Source organism: Hyperolius riggenbachi, chromosome 3 (genome assembly GCF_040937935.1).
Source record: "Hyperolius riggenbachi isolate aHypRig1 chromosome 3, aHypRig1.pri, whole genome shotgun sequence".
In the NCBI taxonomy this organism is placed as follows: Eukaryota; Metazoa; Chordata; class Amphibia; order Anura; family Hyperoliidae; genus Hyperolius; species Hyperolius riggenbachi.
In genome coordinates, this window is record NC_090648.1 from 376,021,444 (window position 1) to 376,042,279 (window position 20,836).

A 20,836-nucleotide genomic window follows, 5' to 3' on the forward strand; every position below is an offset into this window, starting at 1 on the left:
TGGAAGACTGCTGTGCAGATTTGTGTAAATATATATTTTTCTACTGAAGATTGTGTTTAAATGACTTCATTCCAATGATTTAAATTGATATTCAACAAAAGCCTCAATTCACGGAGCATTATCAAAGGTTTATCAAACACTTTGTCAAACGTTTGATAATTTACCTCATGGGTAAAATCTCATTTTGAATTCACTAAGGTGTTATATATTTATCGAATGTTTTACCGATAAAACGTTCAACAAATATATAACACCTTAGTGAATTCAAAATGAGATTTTACCCATGAGGTAAATTATCAAATGTTTGATAAAGTGTTTGATAAACGTTTGATAATGCTCCGTGAATTGAGGCCAAAGTCCCCAAGATCTGGCTCTGGTAAGGATCGCCTGTTGCCATATTCACGTGCTTGCTTGAGCATTCGGCTGAAAAAGCACAAACCTTACCGCCTTTCTTCATGCAGCATAAAATACTTACCAATCCATCAGCGCCGTCTTCTAACTGTCCTGTACCTGCTCGCGGCTTTTCGGCATCCCCCGTGTGTGGCTCCCGGCGTTTCACCTGACCAATGACACGCAGGGAGCCCCCCCAAAAAACCCTAAAGCTCCCCTCAGGCAACCGAAAGTCTCAACTAACCGACATGTCTGAGTTCCAGATAATGGGGACTTTGCTTTATTTCCTATTTTAAAGTATTAAAATGAAGAAAAACTTGTATTGTTCATTTTAGCTCTCTTTTATAGTACACGATTACGTTGCACAGCATAAGCTTTTTTTTATACTTACAGTGACAGTAAAGTAGCTGTAATGTCTGCTCACTCCTTTTTAAAAACTGTTACTACAAAAACAGAAAGGGAAGCAAAGTTTATCTGGTGGAAACCCAGACAGCAATAAAAATGTGACACGCTTTTGAAGGTTTTCCCTTAACCAAAGCAAAATAAAATGTTTTGTCTGGAATTCCACTGCAACCTGGTTTCACCAGCTCTAACCTAGTCTGTCTCTGAAATATTCAGTTAGTGTTTAGAGATGGCTCGAACCTCGAGCGCGAACGTCCGCAAAAAGTTTGGTTCGCGCAAACTTTTCGAACCGCAATAGACTTCAATGGGGAGGCGAACTTTGAAAACTAGAAACATTTATGCTGGCCACAAAAGTGATGGAAAAGATGTTTCAAGAGTTCTAACACCTGAGTTTTTGCATGGCGGAGTGGGATACACGCCAATAGCCCTGGGGAAAAATCCGGATTTGACACACAGCAGCGTTTTAAGGGCAGAAATCACATTGCATGCTAAATTGGAGGCCTAAAGTGCTTTAAAACATCTTGGGCTTGATTCACAAAGCGGTGAAAACTCAGTTATCACGCCTAAAAGACTTTAGGCGTGATAAGCCGTGCAAAGCTGAGTTATCACCGATTTGTGCTGCTATTCGCACGAAGCTCCCATAGGGCTCAATGGACGCTGCGCGCGAAGCACGGTACACTGCGCTGCGCGGGAGATCGCGCGAGTTTCTTCTTATCACGCCTAAACTGAGTTTAGGCGTGATAAAGGGCTTTTCACAGGCGTGCAAACACTTTGCACCGCTTTGTGAATCAAGCCCCTTGCATGTGTATACATCACTCAGGTAGTGTAATTAGTGTACTGCTTCACACTGACAGACCAAACTCACTGTGTAATGCACCACAAACAGCTGTTTGTGTAGTGACGGCGGTGCTGGACTGGTGCGCACCATGGCGAGAGTGCAGGCGATAGCGGTTTTCAAGCCCATATGGTCGCCAGGCTGAGGTAGCTCAATGACAGAATAACAGTGACTGTCCAGCTGATCAAATTTGGTCTGTCCACAATTAAGCAAAAACCTTATTACCTTGGGTGTGCCCCCCTCCCCCCGAGACACTCATATAGCCGGCGGTCATTGCTTCATTGTGATACGCAAGCCCCTTCACCACGGCAAGGTGACGATCACGAAGGGGAATTGACACATGTACATGCCTTTTGTTTTGTTGTTGCAGACGCAGTGCAGCCAGAAAAAATAGGCAGGCATGTACACGCACCAGAAAAATTATTATAGCAGCCGCTGCTAGCAGTGGCCTTAAAAATTCAGGAATCCGCCTGGAGTTCTGGACCCTGTTGGTGGTGGCGGAGAAGGCAGTCAAGCGGCCTGCAGGGAGAGATGCTGTGTGGGGAGCGACTTAGTCTTGGGGCAGGCAGTCACACGACGTGCAGGCAGAGATGCTGTGTGAGAGGTCTGACAGTCTTTCGGGCAGGCCTGACCGTGCTTTGCAGACCACGTGGTCCAATGGTCCCTTGACCCAACGCTGTGTGCCAGAGATAACACCACTCGCCTTTCAACATCACGGTACAGTCTGGGAATCGTCTTTTTTGAGAAATAATTGCAGCCTTGTATCTTCCACTGCGGTGTGTGGCTTTGCTTTTGTGTGCTGCTTTTCCTCAGGTGGTCATCCCATTGCAGTTTGTGTTTTGTCATCATGTGCCTTCATAAGGAAGTTGGGTCTTGGTCTTTCCACGGCTCAATTTTTGGTGGCAGAGAGTACAGCTGTACAGATGGCATTGCTCTCATCTGAGGCAGGCACACAAAAACATTTCCACACCGCTGAGCCCTGGGGTGATGGCACTTTGGTGGTGGCGGCCGACTGAGTGTTATGTGGGGTGCCAGAATCGGAGCAGGAGGAGAAAGATATGTCACGGTTCCGTGCGGAAGCTGAGGAAGATGAGGTGTTCTGTGTTAAATAGTCAACTACGTCCTGACAATCTTGGGGGTTGATGGCACGCGCCTTCTGAACACTGTACTTTGGTCCAGGGCCACACAAAATCATGACAGCACGACCTTGAACAGACCTGCTGGGTGGCCTGCCTCTGCGTCTGCTTGTTTTGCCCATATTGGGGGATGAAGTGAAAGGTATGCACTGACTTGACTAATACAATGTGCAGTCACACAGGTGCAGTGAACAGGTATGCAGTGACTGGTATATAATATAACACTGCTTGCGGTCACGTAGGTAGGTGCACTGAACAGGTAGATATGCAGTGATTGGTATTACTAATGTGCAGCTGTGACACACACAGGTACCATGAACAGGTGTAGTGACTGACTGGTATATAACATAACACTGCTTGCGGTCACATAGGTATGTGCACTGCTGAACAGGTATGCAGAGATTGTTATTACAAATGTGCAGCTGTCACACACACAGGTAGTCACTGAATGTGCTGGGCCTGGCAGTGGCACAGTAGGAATTACCAAGGGGCCAAGGTCCAGCAGCTGTGCCTGACTGACAGGGCTGTATATGCAACACAAGTGTCTGTGGGACACATACACACACAAAAAAAAAAAAAATAGATCACAAGAACAACATTAGCTCTCAAAAGAGCTGATGAGGGTGAGGAGTGCTTTTTAGCAATAAAAGTATCATCAAGAAGGAGCAACCTAACAAGCCTAACACAAGAGCCTGACTAAGCTTTCCCTACGTCAGCAGGTTCTCTCCCTTCTCTAATTACTGCAGCCACACGAGTGAGTGAAAAGGCTGATGCTGCCTGCCTTTTATAGGGGGGGTGGGGCTCCAGGAGGGAGTGTAGCCTGATTGGCTACCCTGTGTCTGCTGTCTGTGATGTAGAGGGTCAAAGTTGACCCTAATGATGTAGTATAGGGGGCGGGTTGAACTTGCATATAGTTTGCGGTTCACCGCGAATGCGAACCACCGAAGGTCGCGCAAATAAGTTTGCGGTCGAACCGTTCGGGCCATCTCTATTAGTGTTAGGACGCCTCCTCACACTCGGGAGGTGGGAAGGATATCAGAAGTGCAAGGGCTACTCCGTCTGATGTAATCTGTACCGATATTTTACTATGCCCTAACCCTACTCTTATATGAAACCCTCCCTCTAACGATACCTAACACTTAACTATCCCCTACCCTGATGGAGCCCAACTCTTAACCCTCCCCCCTCATGGTGCCTTAAACGCATACATGGCACATGGTGTGCCAAACAACGATACCGACTAAATAGCGGGGGCGGGTACCAAATTTGTCCTGATTGCCGCTAATCCCAGCCTCAGGCGCATTGCCACAGTGTTGGGTGCTATCATTGCTGCTGTCACTTCATTGCTGCAATTATAAGCCTCGGGTGCCCAAATTTGTCTTTATTGCCACTAATTGCGGCCTCAGGCATATTGCCACAGGGCCGGACGCCCATCATTGCCGCTAATCGTGGGTCCAGGTGCCCAAATTTCTCTTTATTGTCGCTAGCCGCAGCTTTCATCATTTCATCATTGGTGCTTATGGGCGCCCTTTCTTCCACAGCGCTTTTCATGCCCATTTTTCCTGAAATGTTACTTTCTCAGTCTAAAAACAATTTGGGGAGAAGACAATTAACTGAACAATACATTTTTGAAATGTGAGAGGAAATCCACACAAACCATGAGAATGATCAGATATATGTCACTGAAGACAGTCTGATCAGTCAGTTCTCTGGATAGTGACTGCAACAAGGAAAAGTTTGAGAGCATGATCCTGGCTAGGAAGTTATGTAATTCTCAGACGAAAGATCGTCCCCTGAGCCTTAAAAATTACATTGTGCGAGTCAGTCTCCTAGTGTCTAACACATACACCAACCAATGAACAAAAATTGTGCAACAAGTGACATATTCATTCTCCGGGGTTCATTGAACACCAGTGCACATGCACACAAATCAGTCATGGTCAATTGTGCTACAAGTAAGCCAGTAAAAGACCAAAAACGCTCTTTGACCAGTGATAAACACTAGGAAGAGCTATACTTAAACCTTACCTGAATAGAGAGGGATGTGGAGGCTGACATAGGTATTCCCTTTTAAAGGAGAACTGTAGTGAGAAGTATATGGAGGCTGCCATATTTGTTTCTTTTTAAGCAATAACAGTTACCTGGCTAGCCTGCTGACCCTCTGCCTCTAATACATTCAGCCATATACCCTGAACTAGCATGCAGCAGATCAGGTGTTTCTGAAATTTTTGTCATATCTGACCAGATTAGCTGCATGCTTGTTTCTGGTGTGACTCCGTCACTACTACAGCCAAATAGGTCAGCAGGGCGGCCAGGCAACTGGTATTGCTTAAAAGGAAATAAATATGGCAGCCTCCATATACCTCTCACTACAGTTCTCCTTTAACCCCTTAAAGAGACACTGAAGCGAAAAAAAATATATGATATAATGAATTGGTTGTGTACTATGAATAATTACTAGAAGATTAGCAGCAAAGAAAATATTCTCATATTTTTATTTTCAGGTATATAGTGTTTTTTTAACATTGCATCACTCCATAAAATGTGCAGATTACACAACACTCAGCATTCAAAATGAGTCTTTCAGAGCAGGCTGTGAAGTAATGAACTCTCCTCTAGCAGAGGAAAAGTAAACAGTTCAATTACAGTTGAGATAATAAAAGTCAGATAACAGCCCTCTCCACGACTAATGCTGGATACACACGTTGAGATTTCCCGTTCGATTCCCGGGATCGAACGGATCGAATCGATTATTTCCAACATGCTCGATTCGGATTTCGATCGTTTCTGCCGTCGATTTGCATGTTAAGTATGCCAAATCGACGGCAGAAACGATCGAAATCCGAATCGAGCATGTTGGAAATAATCGATTCGATCCGTTCGATCCCGGGAATCGAACGGGAAATCTCAACGTGTGTATCCAGCATAATAGTCGGAGAGCTTAATAGCTTTTTTGCATAGAGATAACAACTGGAGTTTCTCAACTCTTCCTGTACTGGAAACAATTACACTGATGTATCTGATCTTAATGTTTTTTTTCCTTAGCTGTACTACACATACAAATCATAATATCATCATTTTTTTTTCGCTTCAGTGTCTCTTTAAGGACCAGACACTTTTTTTCCATTCAGACCACTGCAGCTTTAATGGTTTATTGCTCGGTCATACAACCTACCACCTAAATGAATTTTACCTCCTTTTCTTGTCACTAATACAGCTTTCTTTTGGTGCTATTTGATTGCTGCTGTGATTTTTAGTTTTTATTATATTCATCAAAAAAGACATGAATTTTGTCAAAAAAAATATTTTTTTTAACTTTCTCTGCTGACATTTTTCATATAAAGTAAAATTTCTATATACATTTTTGTCTAAATGTATTGTGCTACATGTCTTTGATTAAAAAAAAATCCAATAAGTGTATATTTATTGGTTTGGGTAAAAGTTATAGCGTTTACAAACTATGGTGAAAAAAGTAAATGTTTCCATTTTAAAGCATCTCTGACTTTTCTGAGCACCTGTCATGTTTCATGAGGTGCTAGAATTCCAGGATAGTATAAATACCCCCCAAATGACCCCATTTTGGAAAGAAGACATCCCAAAGCATTCACTAAGATGCATGGTGAGTTCATAGAAGATTTTATTTTTTGTCACAAGTTAGCGGAAAATGACACTTTGTGACAAAAAAAAATAAATAAAAAAAAGTTTCCATTTCTGCTAACTTGTGACAAAAAAAAAATGAAATCTGCCACGGACTCACCCTGCCCCTTTCTGAATACTTTTGGGTGTCTACTTTCCAAAATGGGGTCATTTGTGGGGTGTGTTTACTGTCCTGGCATTTGTGGGGTGCTAAATTGTAAGCACCCCTGTAAAGCCTGAAGGTTCTCATAGGACTTTGGGCCCCTTAGCGCACCTAGGCTGCAAAAAAGTGTCACACATGTGGTATCGCCGTACTCAGGAGAAATAGTCTCAATAATCAAAAGAACCTCATTTACAGAGATATTTCTCCCACCCAGCATGGGTATGTGTAAAAATACACCCCAAAACACATAAAACTTCTTCTCCTGAGTACGGCGATACCACATGTGTGACACTTTTTTGCAGCCTAGGTGCGCTAAGGGGCCCAACGTCATATGAGTGCCTTTGAGATTTTACAGGTCATTTTAAAGCATTTGGTTTCTAGACTACTCCTCACGGTTTAGGGCCCCTAAAATGCCAGGGCAGTATAGGAGCCCCACAAGTGACCCCATTTTAGAAAGAAGATACTCCAAGGTATTCCGTTAGGAGTATGGTGAGTTCACAGAAGATTTTATTTTTTGTCACAAGTTAGCGGAAATTGATTTTTATTGTGTTTTTTTTTTTTACAAAGTGTCATTTTCCACTAACTTGTGACAAAAAATAAAAACTTCTATGACCTCATTATACACCTAACGGAATACCTTGGGGTGTCTTCTTTCTAAAATGGGGTCACTTGTGGGTTTCCTATACTGCCCTGACATTTTAAGGGCCCTAAACCGTGAGGAGTAGTCTGGAAAACAAATGCCTCAAAATGACTGTTCAGGGGTATAAGCATCTGCAAATTTTTATGACAGGTGGTCTATGAGAGGCCGAATTTTGTGAAACCGGTCATAAGCAGGGTGGGCTCTTAGATGACAGGTTGTATTGGCACTGAAGTGCAGGAAGCGCAGGATGTTCTCAAATTGTGACCTGGACATGGCAGCAGAGAACATGGGCATGTGATGTATTGGGTGCATAGACCAATAAAACCGCAATACATTATTTTTGACTGGTGGTGACAGGAGGTGATTGATGGGTGTCTTGGTGTGATTAGAGGGGGGGAAAAGATGCAAGCAATGCACTGGGGAGGTGATCGGGGGGGGGGGGGGGGGGGGTCTGAGGGCGACCTGAGGGTGTGGGCGGGTAATTGGGTGCCCGCAAGGGGCAGATTAGGGTCTGATCTGATGGGTAGCAGTGACAGGTGGTGACAGGGGGTGATTGATGGGTGATCAGGGGGGAGAACAGATATAAACAATGCACTTGGGAGGTGATCTGAGGGCAGGTCTGTGGGTGATCTGAGGGTGTGGGGGGGTGATCAGGTGCCCGCAAGGGGCAAGTTAGGGTCTGATCTGATGGGTGGCAGTGACAGGGGGTGATTGATGGGTGATTGACAAGTGATCAGTGGGTGATTACAGGGGAGAATAGATGTATACAGTACACAGGGAGGGGGTCTGGGGAGGATCTGAGGGTGTGGGGGGGGGGTGATCAGGAGCCCCCAGTGGGCAGTTTAGGACCTAATCTAAAATATAGTGTTGACAGATAGTGACAGGGAGTGATTGATGGGTGATTAGGGAGGTGATTGGGTGCAAACAGTGGTCTGAGGGGGTGATCAGGGGGGGTCTGAGGGGTGCTGTGGGCGATCAGGGGGCAGGGAGGGCCGAATCAGTGTGCCTGGGTGTATACTAGAAAGGCTGCCTCCTGCCCTGGTGGTCCCTCGATCACTGGGACCACCAGGGCAGGAGGCAGCCTGTAATAATACACTTTGTATACATTACAAAGTGTATTATACACTTTGTATGCGGCGATTACAGGGTTAACAACCCGCCGGCGCTGCCAATTGGCGGGTTGACGTCGCGGGTGGGTGAAGCCTGATGCCGGCGGATATATATATATATATATGTGCGCGATCCCCGGCTACTCAGTCCCCCAGGTACCGCCACCGATCGGCATTATTATGGTCCTGGGGGTGCCACTTTGCCGACGCCCATAGGTAGTGGGCGGTCGGCAAGTGGTTAAGCAATGCAAATTGCCTGGTGGTCTGGTTGAGTCTCTGCCTCCTGTACCCTTATGCTTCATACACACTTGAGATAAAAGTCTTTGGAAAAGGCAAGATCACAGACCAATTTTACCCCATTCCATGTAATATGAGAGCCGCCACACTCTACACAGTCTATTCTATGGAGCTGCACTCCCAATCAGATACAGTCTTTGCAGGATGCTGCACACAAAGATGCCTGTACACACTCAAAAGATCATTATCTGCAAAAGATCTGTTCCTGCAAAAGATCCATTCCTGCAAAATGCATTCATAGTCTATGAGATCTGCAGATCATCATACACACCTTGTTTAACAGACTTCATCTGCATATCTGGCAATCATCTGCAGATCTGAAAATCCATCCTGGTGGATCTGATCTGCAGATGATCTGCAGATGATTGTCTGTTAAACTAGGTGTGTATGAGGATCTGCAGATCTCATAGACTATGAATGCATTTTGCAGGAACGGATCTTTTGCAGGAACAGATCTTTTGCAGATAATGATCTTTTGAGTGTGTACAGCATCTTTGTGTGCAGCATCTTGCAAAGATTTTATCTGACGGGGAGTGCAGCTCCATAGAATAGACCGTGTAGAGTATGGCTCTCATACTACATGGAAGGGGGTAAAATTGGTCTGTGATCTTGCCTTTTCCAAAGACTTTTATCTCAAGTGTGTATGAAGCATTAGTCATAGACTCTAAACAAGCATGCAGATCAAGTGATTCTGACTGAAGTCTGACTGCATTAGCTGCATGCTTGTTTCAGGTGTATATATAATTCAGACACTACTGCAGCCAAAGAGATCAGCAGGACTGCCAAACAACTGGTATGGTTTTAAAAGGAGATAAGTAAGGCAGCCACCATACGCCTTTTACTTCAGGTTCCCTTTAAGACCTTGCTAGACATACCACACATGCTGATGGTCAAATAATGTTTCATTATGTGGGACATCATTGGATTTTCATCTACTGTGTATGGTCACCTTTAATCCCGTACTTCCTGCCTGCCGCTGATCGGCAAGTGATGAGTCTCCATCAGGATATCTGAGGACAGAGCCATTGGGCAGGATTAGGATGTATTTTAGCTCAGGAGACACAAATTGGCTTTTGCTGTGGGACAGATGTTCCCACAGGAGACATGTTTCATGAGTCTGCTGCACGGCTGGATGATGAGAGGCAGCATAGCTGCGTTATCAGCCCGCTTGGAATTGTCACACAACGCTAGGTGACCTCTGCAGCTGTGTGAATCTGTCGCTATGGAGACCAGGATGCCTTCTCATCATGCGCCGGCTCTCCATCCTCTTGAGTATTTAATCTTCTGTATAATCTCCCATCTGTTCCTTCCTGGTGGATGGGGGTCTCAACTGCAGCACCTCGCCTGTCTTAAAGTGAACCCGAGGTGAGAATGATATGAAGGCTGCCATATATTCATTTTCTTTTAAACAATGCCAGTTTCCTGGCTATCCTGTTGATCCTTTGCTTCTAATACATTTTCCAATAGACCCTGAACAAGCATGCAGCAGATCATGTGTTTCTGCCAATAGTCAGATCTGAGAAGATTAGCTCCATTCTTGTTTCTGGTGTAACTCAGACACTGCTGTAAGCAAATAGATCAGAAGGGCAGATCAGCAGAGTTTGGGTCCTACGGGAGAAAAGCGCTTTACAAATGTTTTATTGTTCTTGTTGCCTGTCTTAAATTACATGCAGCATCTGCCAACTGCTCACTAAAGTCACAGAGTGTAAAAACATTTGCCCAGACTGTGTTTAGCACTTACAAAAAGTCTACTTTTATATTCAGACTAAGCTCAGTATCTAGTATCTCAGTGGTCACACAACATATTCCACCAACGTCCAAGTAAGATTGTAACTGTGTTTCACCACCACATCAATGATCATTTCCCAGATTTTACACTCTTGTGTCTCAAAAAGAATAACCTCTACCTCACCCAATCACACTTTACTCACCATAAGAGTAGACCAACACACAGGTCTAGTACAATGGATACAGAGGCGCCAGCAAAATAAAAAGCATGAAACTATTAAAAAACCGTAAAATCAGGAGGGTAAGGGTGGACTTACCTCCCAAAAGGTCAAACACAACCAATGTGATTGGTAAAGACAAAATTTAATTTGTACTCCAAATAAAACAACTGCAACGTGTTTCGCGGGTCTCACTCCCGCTTCCTCAGACAAAATACAAACAGGAGTAACTCAGACGTTTTGCAGTTAGATGCAGCGCCTCTAGTAGTTCATTGGCGATATTCAGAGGACACTGCCGACCTTCTGATCTGTTGCCGATATCGATCACTCAGTGACACAGCCAGTGATACCTCCACATCAGTACACAATGCAGACTTCCCAATAGTAGAACTTATTTCATGAAGACCTCAAGGCAGATAGGCTGTCATAGTATAATACTGTACAGGCTTTATAAAGGGAGATAAGGGGAAAGAGCCCATACCCAAAAATCTGAGCTTCTTTTATTGTCTGTGTATGAACTCGATGGACATATGTCTTTTTTTTTCAACCCAAATAACTGTGTAACTATGTAAGTGCAATACATTTGCAGTGAAAGTGGTTACAATCCTATATGGACATTGGTGGAATATCTTGTTTGACCACATTTGAATACTGGGCTGCACTTAAGGTCCATAACTACAGCAAGATTTTTTGAGAGATTTTGGCTGATCATTGTTCATCCTGCACAACATCTCGCAACCATTGTTTAGAGACAACTTTAGGAGAAGAGACATAAGTCTAATATTGTTTCCAATACAGGAAGAGTTAAGAAACTCCAGTTGTCATCTATGCAAAAGAGCCATTGAGCTCCATGACTTTCAAAGTCACAGAGAGCTCTGTCTTCTGAAGCTTATGTCAACTGTCAGTCATTGTATTTTCTTTTTCTCTGCAGAGAAGGGTTCAAAAGTTCACTAGCCTGCTCCGTAAAAACATTAGAATGCTGAGTAGTGTGTAAACTGCAAATATTAGAGAATGATGCAATGTTATAAAAACACTATATAACTGAAAATAAAAACATGAGTATATTTTCTTTACTACTAATGTACTAGTAATTATCCATACTACACAACTAATTAATTATATCATCATTTTTTTTTCCGCTTTAGTTTCTCTTTAACAAAAATGTTTGAAACAATGGCTTAGGATGGCTGACGTACTGCGATGATAGTTCGTTTTGAAAGACTGTCATGATGCATCGCATCCCGAATGATCGTTTATATTTCTGCTAAAGTGAATGGGTTTTAGCGAAAAATTGAATGATCCTATGCTCCCAGCCATTTGCGATGATGATAGATGGATCTGGTGCATTCACAATAGGTCAGCAAACTGTACGAATGTTCCCGCAGTTCAAACCATTCATTTGTACAGCATTTCTTCATTCAGTAGCAGGTTTTTCTGTCTGGCTTATAATGTAATAAATGGGGAAAATGGAAAGAAAATCTCCATTTTAGTGTACATGCCATTAGGTGGTCATGACATTCCCAACTATACTAGCAGGCAGGATCAGGAACACCTAGCTTAGTTGTGACACTTCACGAGCCGCCTACCTCTGGAAATCATTATCTCATGTAGGTAGACATGTCTTGTTGGATGATGGCGTTATTCACTTAGATCCAGAGCCATATTTCATCCAAATGTGCAATGCAACCCATGTTCTTCTGTCCCGTAGGGTGACAGTCATAGACAGTAATTAAACCTGCTATATGTCATGATGATTGATGTCAGGTTCCACCTTAACTGGGTTTGCTGGGCCTCACTCATTAATCTTCCCCGTCAGGGCCTGCAGGGGGCTCTCACTGCCCCCTACCTTGACTTTGCAACAGCAAAATTAGATTATAAAATGACCGAGATTTGTATCTATGGCGCATATTCTTTCATATTGCAAGTCTATACAAAGACAAGATCAAAAATTGTGCTGGGCAGGGCTTTTGGTTTCCAGGGCATTGAAGGCAGAATACTGTTAGATAGGATCTGAGCCTTATAAATCAATCATCTAATGAGACTGGTCACATGCTTCTCCACGAGTATTACTGAACTAGCCGCTCACCAGTGTTGTGCAATACAGCGCACAGCACTGTCTGAACTCGATTAGTAGATTCTCAATGGGATAACAAGTACATTTCATTTGTATTAAAGAATCATGCCATGACCCAATGCTTAAAAACAAGAAGAGAATTGAGAGCCCAATATGGTGCAGTATTGTCAGGTAAAATGAAGAGTTCAATACAATTGTATGTGTATATACTCACAAACACAGATTACCCATAGGCAACCACTTTAAATGCAGGTGTGGAGCATTAGAACCTGACCCCACTCAGGTTAAGAAGTCTCTCTCTGTAGATAGTAGATGGGGATGCACCCCTCCTCCCAGGGTGGACTAATAGATCAGCAAAAGCTCGGTACACAGAGGCGCCAGAGTAGAATAAAACATTTTAAAAACCGCTTAAAAGCAGAGGATGATGTTAGGGTGGACTTACCTCCCTCATACAAAAAAAGAAAACTCACTTGAGTCTCCATAAAACAGAATTGACAAATAATTTATTCAACTCCACAAATGCGACGCGTTTCGCGGGTGTGACCCCACTTCCTCGGGCAAAAATGAGGCGCTCAAACCTATTGCTTGACCCAATGAGTTGTGCTCCCATTTTTGCCTGAGGAAGCGGGGTCACGCCCGCGAAACGCGTCGCATTTGTGGAGTTGAATAAATTATTTGTCAATTCTGTTTTATCGAGACTCTAGTGAGTTTTCTTTTTTTTGTAAGAGGGCGGTAAGTCCACCCTAACATCATCCTCTGCTTTTAAGCGGTTTTTAAAAGTTTTACTCTGGCGCCTCTGTGTACCGAGTTTATGCCACGACCCAAACGCATGAGATGCTTTTCATGTACAAAATATACAGAACTGTTTTTTATTACATATTTTTGTTGAATGTTACAGTATTGTATAAACTGTTATAAGTGTGTTAAACACTTTAAAAGCACATTAAAAACAAAGCTATATATCCAAATCCAGTGTTGTTTGAAAGTAAATTGGTTGAAATTGTCTCTTTCCATTACAATGAAACTACCATAAAAATTACAAACTGTTAATTTTTCAGTAAGAGGGAAAACGTACAGATTTAGCAGGGGGTCAAGTTATGATTTCCTCCACTGTTTATATCTTAAATATAAAGAGTAAAGCTGCAATTGACATTACAACCTCAGAGCTTCCTGTTTCCAACTCAAAGGTAACCAGAAAGTCAAAGGTGCCCCAAAAGTTGGTGGATAATGAAGGTGTGCTTATCTTAAAGTGAACCTCCGGACTAAAAATCTACTGCGCAGAACTGAAAAGGCTTGGTGTTTCTTTAACAGTTTCACAGCATCAGAACTTTGTTTTTCTTACCAAAGCATCATTTTTAGCTGCATTTTTAGCTAAGCTCCACCCATCAAAGAAAACTGCCCGGGTTTTTTTCCCTGATGCTGTGCAAAGCATGATGGGATTTCCGTTGTTGTTCACGTTGCCTAGCAACTGGGAGGGGGTGATCAGCACACAGGACAGTTGGGACTGTGTCTCATGCTCCCTGTCACCTCCTTTCAACCAAAAAAATGTCTGCCCTCATGAAATCAAACATTTGCCTGTTCTTTTAAAACAGGGTGGGTAAGAGATTATATTACCTATCTATTTTAATTAACATAACTAATGTAACTTAATGACAGTATGTTTGTTTAGGCTGAAGTTCCTCTTTAATAAGAGCTCTTTTCCACTGAAAATTGCAATTATAATGGCAAACAGACTGTGATGTAATCACGATTTGCACCCATCTAACACACGATTTTCCGTGCATTGCAGCTTGATTATCACCACGATCATCAAAGGTCACATTGTGATTGTGACTAGGGGTGTAGTAGTGTTCAAGAGAATCTCATAGTAACACATTTACTATGCAATTTTTCTTGCAATCCCATTAACTTGGCCAAACGCAAACATAAAAAAAACAGCAGCATTCTCTTCCTTTAGCATTCAAGTTAAAAGCATGTCTAAGTGTAGCAGTGGCAGCCCTGAAAAATTGCATCTGATCCAATTTTAGATTCTAAATGCAGGGAATGGAAAAGGGCTCTAAAACTCAAGAGCTGCTCCAGTATTTATGCCTCTGCTCACTGCACTGCATGCCTTATGACCAAATGGGAGATGATCCACACTGACTTGGGACTGGGCGTGGTGAGCAGGCACAGGGAGGTCGCTAAAAAGGACATGAAAAATCTTTTCATTTAACAGGTATCTTCCTCTGTTTTGCTTTGAAATTCTGCTGTTTTTACTGAACAAGTAATTCATAACAATATTACTTACTGTGTAACTTCTTTCTTCTCATGATGTTGTCTGCAGACTTCCTTTACCAGTGGCTGTCTGCCGGTGTAATGTCTGATTGCGCTGCCCGGAAGCTTCCTTCCACACTAAGTAGCACGCATGTTCAGTGTTAGTAGCACGCATGTTCAGAAGTTAATGATGCTGCTGGAGATATAATACGAAATATCTCCGCTCCCACACCTCTTACACTCCCCAAATGTTCAGGGTAGGGAGGGGACCCCCCGAACGACCTCTATGCCAAATTGCAGCCTGCCAGCCCCGCTGGTTCAGGAAATTGATTAGAGAAATGTATCTCGGGAACCAGCGGGTCTCGGGGGCTGCAATTTGGCATAGACGCCGTTCGGGGGGTCCCCTCCCTACCCTGAAAATTTGGGGAGTATGGGAGCGGAGATATTTAGTATTTTACCTCCAGCAGCATCATTCTATAGGAAATGTGGCCGCACAGTCTCCTACTGCGCATGCGGGGCAGCGCAAATCCACAGGCAGCGTAATCAGACACAACACCGGCAATTCACGTCCGTGTGGTTACCAGACAGGAAGTCATCTGTAGGAAATAGTCTTACATGGGCTTTCTCAGTAGGGTTGTTAGACAGGCACACCTTTAGCATATATGATGACAGTTTCGAAGTTTCATGCATATCTTCTACTTCACTACCTGAACAACTAAAACTGCTCATATCTGCAGGAATAAATAATGCCTAAGAACCAGATCACATTTATAACTGCTGGCTTCAGGGTCTTTTATGTTTAGCTACTTTATTCTCACTTGGCCTGTGTGCCCGATTCAGGACCCACCCTCAGATCAGCCCAGTGTCCTTGTGGCCTTGGCTTTTGTCCCCAGCAAATTTAGGCAGCTTGGAAATGGATCAGTCAAGTGCAGAAGCTGTTAATTTCCAAGCTTTATGCATTCATTGCATCAAATCAGCAGAAAATCAGCAGCAACTTGGAATTTTTAGTATCTCATTGACAATCTAGTGCATACGTGCCAGTGTGTGTGCACGTGGATGCAAATGTGAATACATGTACCATATTTTTCCGACCATAAGACTGACTTTTTCTCCTTTAAAAGTTTGACTTATGGTCCGAATGTGCAGCCAGGTCCCCCCCCCCCCCACACACACACACAATCCCTGAGGCAACTGCATTAGCTGCTAGATGTCTGAACTCAGCCTCGGATTGCGGCCTACTTCCTGTTCAGAAGCAGAGGGCTAAAATAGTGTAGAGCTTTTAAGTACCTCACTATTTCCTATGTGTCTGGAGTTATCCTAACAAGCTGCTGCAGTCCAATGTGTCCCATTGCTGGTAAAATCATTATGACTTCACTTGCTGCATAACAACTATTGGGACTGTATCTTCTCAGTATTGCTTTGAGATGTGTCTTATACCTGTAAACTGTGATTTTGATTGACTTCAGGTTCAAGGGATTTATCGCTGCCAAGTGTTCACTTCCATCAATTACATTTTATAAGGTTTACTGCAGTGAGTGGTAACAAAGCTATCCTCCTGGAAAAGAAAGCTCCAAAAGACACCCCTGCATTTTGGATGCACCCGGTTTAGAATATTACAACCAACCCCCAAACCCCCCCCCCCCCCCCCCCTCCCCAAGATTTTTTTTCCTTTTTAAGAGTCCTTTCAAAATACAGGTGTGCATTGGGTGTTGGTGGACTTTCTACCCAGGCTGTTTTTTGGGCATGATCTGAGTCTTGGTAGTCTGTTATAAAAACTTTTAGGAATGTCTACTGTCACAATATTAACATAATACTGTAAAAGTTGCCTTGCAATTTATAAAGATCATAGATGCAGTGGTCATGTCACTAGTGTCACATGCATAGCCACATTTGTAGCTTTTGACTCAGCATTCCAATTCAAGTCGATTAGAGCAGTTCAGCAGCTGAACATTGTGGTAGACCCTTCATGCAGTCATGCGTGCTCTTGTTTGTGTATTGAAAGTTCTACAGATGTGAATCACTGCTAAATTGTCCCTCAGAACTGATACCTGAAGTGAAATAAAATGTGACAATGAGATAATTGCCCCAGAGGCTATTGAGGGCTTCAATAAACGGGTAGGGAGGATTTGGCCCCCTGGGCCTTGTGTTTAACACCTGTGCCTTAAGGTGGCCACACACGATACAATAAAATGATCCGATTTTACAGCAATTCGATAAAAACGATCGGATCTCCCGAAAAAATTGAAAGCTTTTTTTTCATTCGACTGAAAAATCTGATCGGATTTCCCGTTTTTTTCGATTTTAATCAATCCGGAATGCCAGATCTTTTTCTTCAATCTTGCTAAAGATTGTTTGGTGTGTGTTGGATTGTTAGTTTATTAATATGCATACCCTAGCAATTTTGTCAGAGTTTCCAATCAATTTTATCATAATTGGGGAAAAATTGAACATACGTGTGTGGTACATTGGTCATATTTTTGAAATGTTACAATCAGTCAGAAAAATTTATTGCAATTCTTAAATTGAACAGATATTTTAAAAATTGTATAGTGTGTGGCCACCTTCAGTCTCCTTTCTGTGAACAGAGAAATACTTTGACTCAGTGGAGTTTGTTTACTTTCCGGATGCTTTAATGTTATGCTCTGGAATTACAGGATCACATTTTGCATCAAAGTATAAAGTGCATCAGTTACAGAACTGTTGATTCATGGGCTATGTACACTGCAAAGAGGGACATGAATTGGGGAATGGACAGGATATAGATATATAGACAATTTTATGTCATAGAAAAATATATTATTACTATATCACAGCTCTAATATGCCAGAGTCTTCTGTGTCTCTCAGATTCAACGGTCTTCATTGTTGTGTGCTTTTTGAAGGAAAAATGAAACGGAATGTATTTTAAACCTGTGTGGAAGTTCATCCTTTTCATTGTCATTGTCATTAGAAACCTTTACAAATTCCTCATGTCTTCTGTCCAGTAAGTAGCATGTTTTGGCCTTTCCTTATATTCGCTTTCAGGATTTTGCAGGCTGTAAATCTAGTGGATGATTGGCGATAACTTGACCTGTGGCTTACTAAGGAAGTATTTGTAACAGCAAGCTAGGCACATGCTTAGGCCCTGTGCGTTCAAAGGGCAAGACGAAGATAGCTACATATTAGCATTAATTTATTATTTTTCCTTGGTATTTAATCACCATATTTCTTATCAATTGGTAAGAATGCAGTTGGTATGTGAAAAATTGCACTTCTTAAAAAAATATATTATCAAGATAGTCACTTAATGTCTCAGAGACCACAGTAAACCTCCATGGCATTCATATTAACCCTAGTGGTCCTAGGGACAGGAAACAAAGGACAACAGTAAAATCTTGATGGGGTGGTAACAGTTACTCACTTTACAAACCCTTAAAGCTAAGTCCATAAACACAACTTAAAACAGGACATGTGCATATCTTTTTGTCAACATTAAATATCTTTTTGTCTGAAAAAGTTCATGATGGGATCTGATTATCGGAAGAGCAGTGGATGGTTTCTGATGAACCAGAGCTCAGAAGATCCAGTTAGAGATCTTGAGGACTGTAGCAGCCTAAAAAAACCTATTAATAATTTTCTGTCACAGGAACAAGGAATGATAACGCATTTCTCCAGTATAGGGGAGACATTGCTTTTTATAGTTGTGATCTAAGATGGTTCTCCAGTGAAGGATTTACACCATCTCTGATTGGAGCAACAGCTGTAATATTTTGGAATTCACTTGGAACAAGCACTAGCTATTACTGGGGCAGGAAATACATGGCAATATCTCCAAAACAGAATATGAAAACTTGCGACAAGTGTGGACTTTCTCCCCATACAGTTATATGGATGTGTTTATATTTCTACACTGTAACAGACCGAGTTATCTTAACACCTTTCTGCAGTACTTTTCTGGGTGACGTGTGCAAAAACGCAAACATTACATAGCAATTTTTCATGCCATGAAAATAATGTGCACATTTTAACGGTAATGTGAACTTGGCCTACAACCAAAGGCTTCACACTGATTTCTACTTTAAGAAAATGAATATGTTTGTGTCTTTGTGTTTAAAATATGGCCATGATCAATCCTGCAATGTTGTTGATTTCTGCCCTACTTTACAATGCTTGAGAGTAACCTTTAGTATGTACAGTATAAGCTGTTACTGTGCAGTGTGTACATTTCTTAAGAAACTAAGTGGAGGATAGTTTTACCTATACCGATTACCTATCCTGATTACCTATACCGATTCCCGCTCGTCCCCACAGGCGCTTTCTAATCAGCGCTAATCAGTGCTTCGTTTTTTCTATTGTTCTTTTCGCCGGTATCGAGCGCGTAATCGATCCAGCGGGCAATCGGACCTGTCGGAAATTATCATGGCTCGATTGATAAGAAGAAACGAGCCGTGTATGCCCGGCATTAGTTTTCAGGATTGAAGGGTTATCATTAGGCATTTGGAAGAGGTTAACATTAGGGGAGGAGGTTAAGGTTTGGCATCAGAAAGGAGATATATCACTAAGGAGATTAGTTACAGTTAGGCAATCAGTGGGGGATAAGCACCAGAATAGTAGATAATAGCCTTAATTTACCCCCTACTCCTAGTAATATATCACATGGACAAGGATTGTTGCCTGCAGGGATCTGGACTTGATCCTTCTAGTGAAAATTCCAGTACGGTGCTGTACAGACAGACTAGCGGACACTTTATTGCTATGGGGGGGGGGGGGGGGGCAGGGGTGCAGTGCATGACAAGGTGAGAAATGAGGAGAACCATGGCCTGCATTGGACAAGATGGTCTGGTAGTCTGGATCTCATACTAATACGTTGGGGCATCTATTCACATGCTAGATTTTTGGCAGAAGCATCACTGAGCAGCCACCTTGGCCAAGAACCACAAAGCCTAAACATTAACCCTAACTGATACTTCTGTCGCGTCATTGCCTGATGTTTTTGTTTCACAGTAGATGAATACCAGCTCCATATTTACAATACACAGAGGTGCCCTTCAGGATATACCGTTGGAGAAAAAATTAGCTTTTATTCACACTGTGTGTTTTCCTGGATGCAGCCATCTTCATCAGGGGTAAAACATTCAGCTCAGACAGGAAATTGCAACTCTAAAAACAAACAACCACAACTGGAAGGGGCTTTAGAAAATCACCCCATAGAAACACCTAACCAAAAGGAACTCTGCATACCAAAGCCAAATAAAAAACATCAGAAAATGCAAGGAGTCAAGTAGTAAATTCCATCACAGGAAAAAGCTCAAATGTCTCCGGTAAAGGTACGTACACACGTCCTGATTTTCTGACCAACTTGTCGTCCAACTTGTCATTTGAAACGACAAGTTGGACGTTTGTACGCGCAGTCGAGTGACTGATAACAGCTGGTTTTCCCGATCTGCTTGGCAAATCAGTTTGACCAACTGTCATTCTAACGACTATCAGGTCTGTACGTGTGTACAAATGACCAGCGGTCGTTTGCCCAACTGATAAGACAAAGAGAGTTGGACAAGAGTTGGATAAAGAGAGTTGGATAATGTCCAGTCTGTCAGGCGACATGTAAATTAGTTTGTCGGCCGCTTTTTTTGGACGTGTGTATGTGGTGTTTAAACGACTAGTTGTTTGCCTGACAAGTCGTTCAAACGACTGATCCAAAAGACAATCAGGTGTAAAGTTGGACATGTATACGCACCTTAACACAGAGAATACACAGAAACTTCCAGAAAAGGCACCAAGCTGTGACATCGTACTGTTAATTGACTCTAATGGGAAATGCCTCAATACAAAGCGCCTTTTCCATGGGAAACAGGTTACAAAAATACGCTGCCCAACAATTGGAAAAGCAGCATAGGTAATCAATAAGCCCTTCTTCGCTGCCCCCCAAAATGTCATTATACATACAGGGACAAACAATCTGGACAATCCCAAAAAA

General features: G+C 42.6%; 1 protein-coding gene across 10 annotated transcripts in view; it reads left to right on the forward strand.

The window, feature by feature from the left end:
- CACNA2D4 (calcium voltage-gated channel auxiliary subunit alpha2delta 4) overlaps positions 1-20,836 on the forward strand; it is a 394,977-nt gene that overhangs the window by 188,607 nt on the left and 185,534 nt on the right. The window lies entirely within an intron of this gene.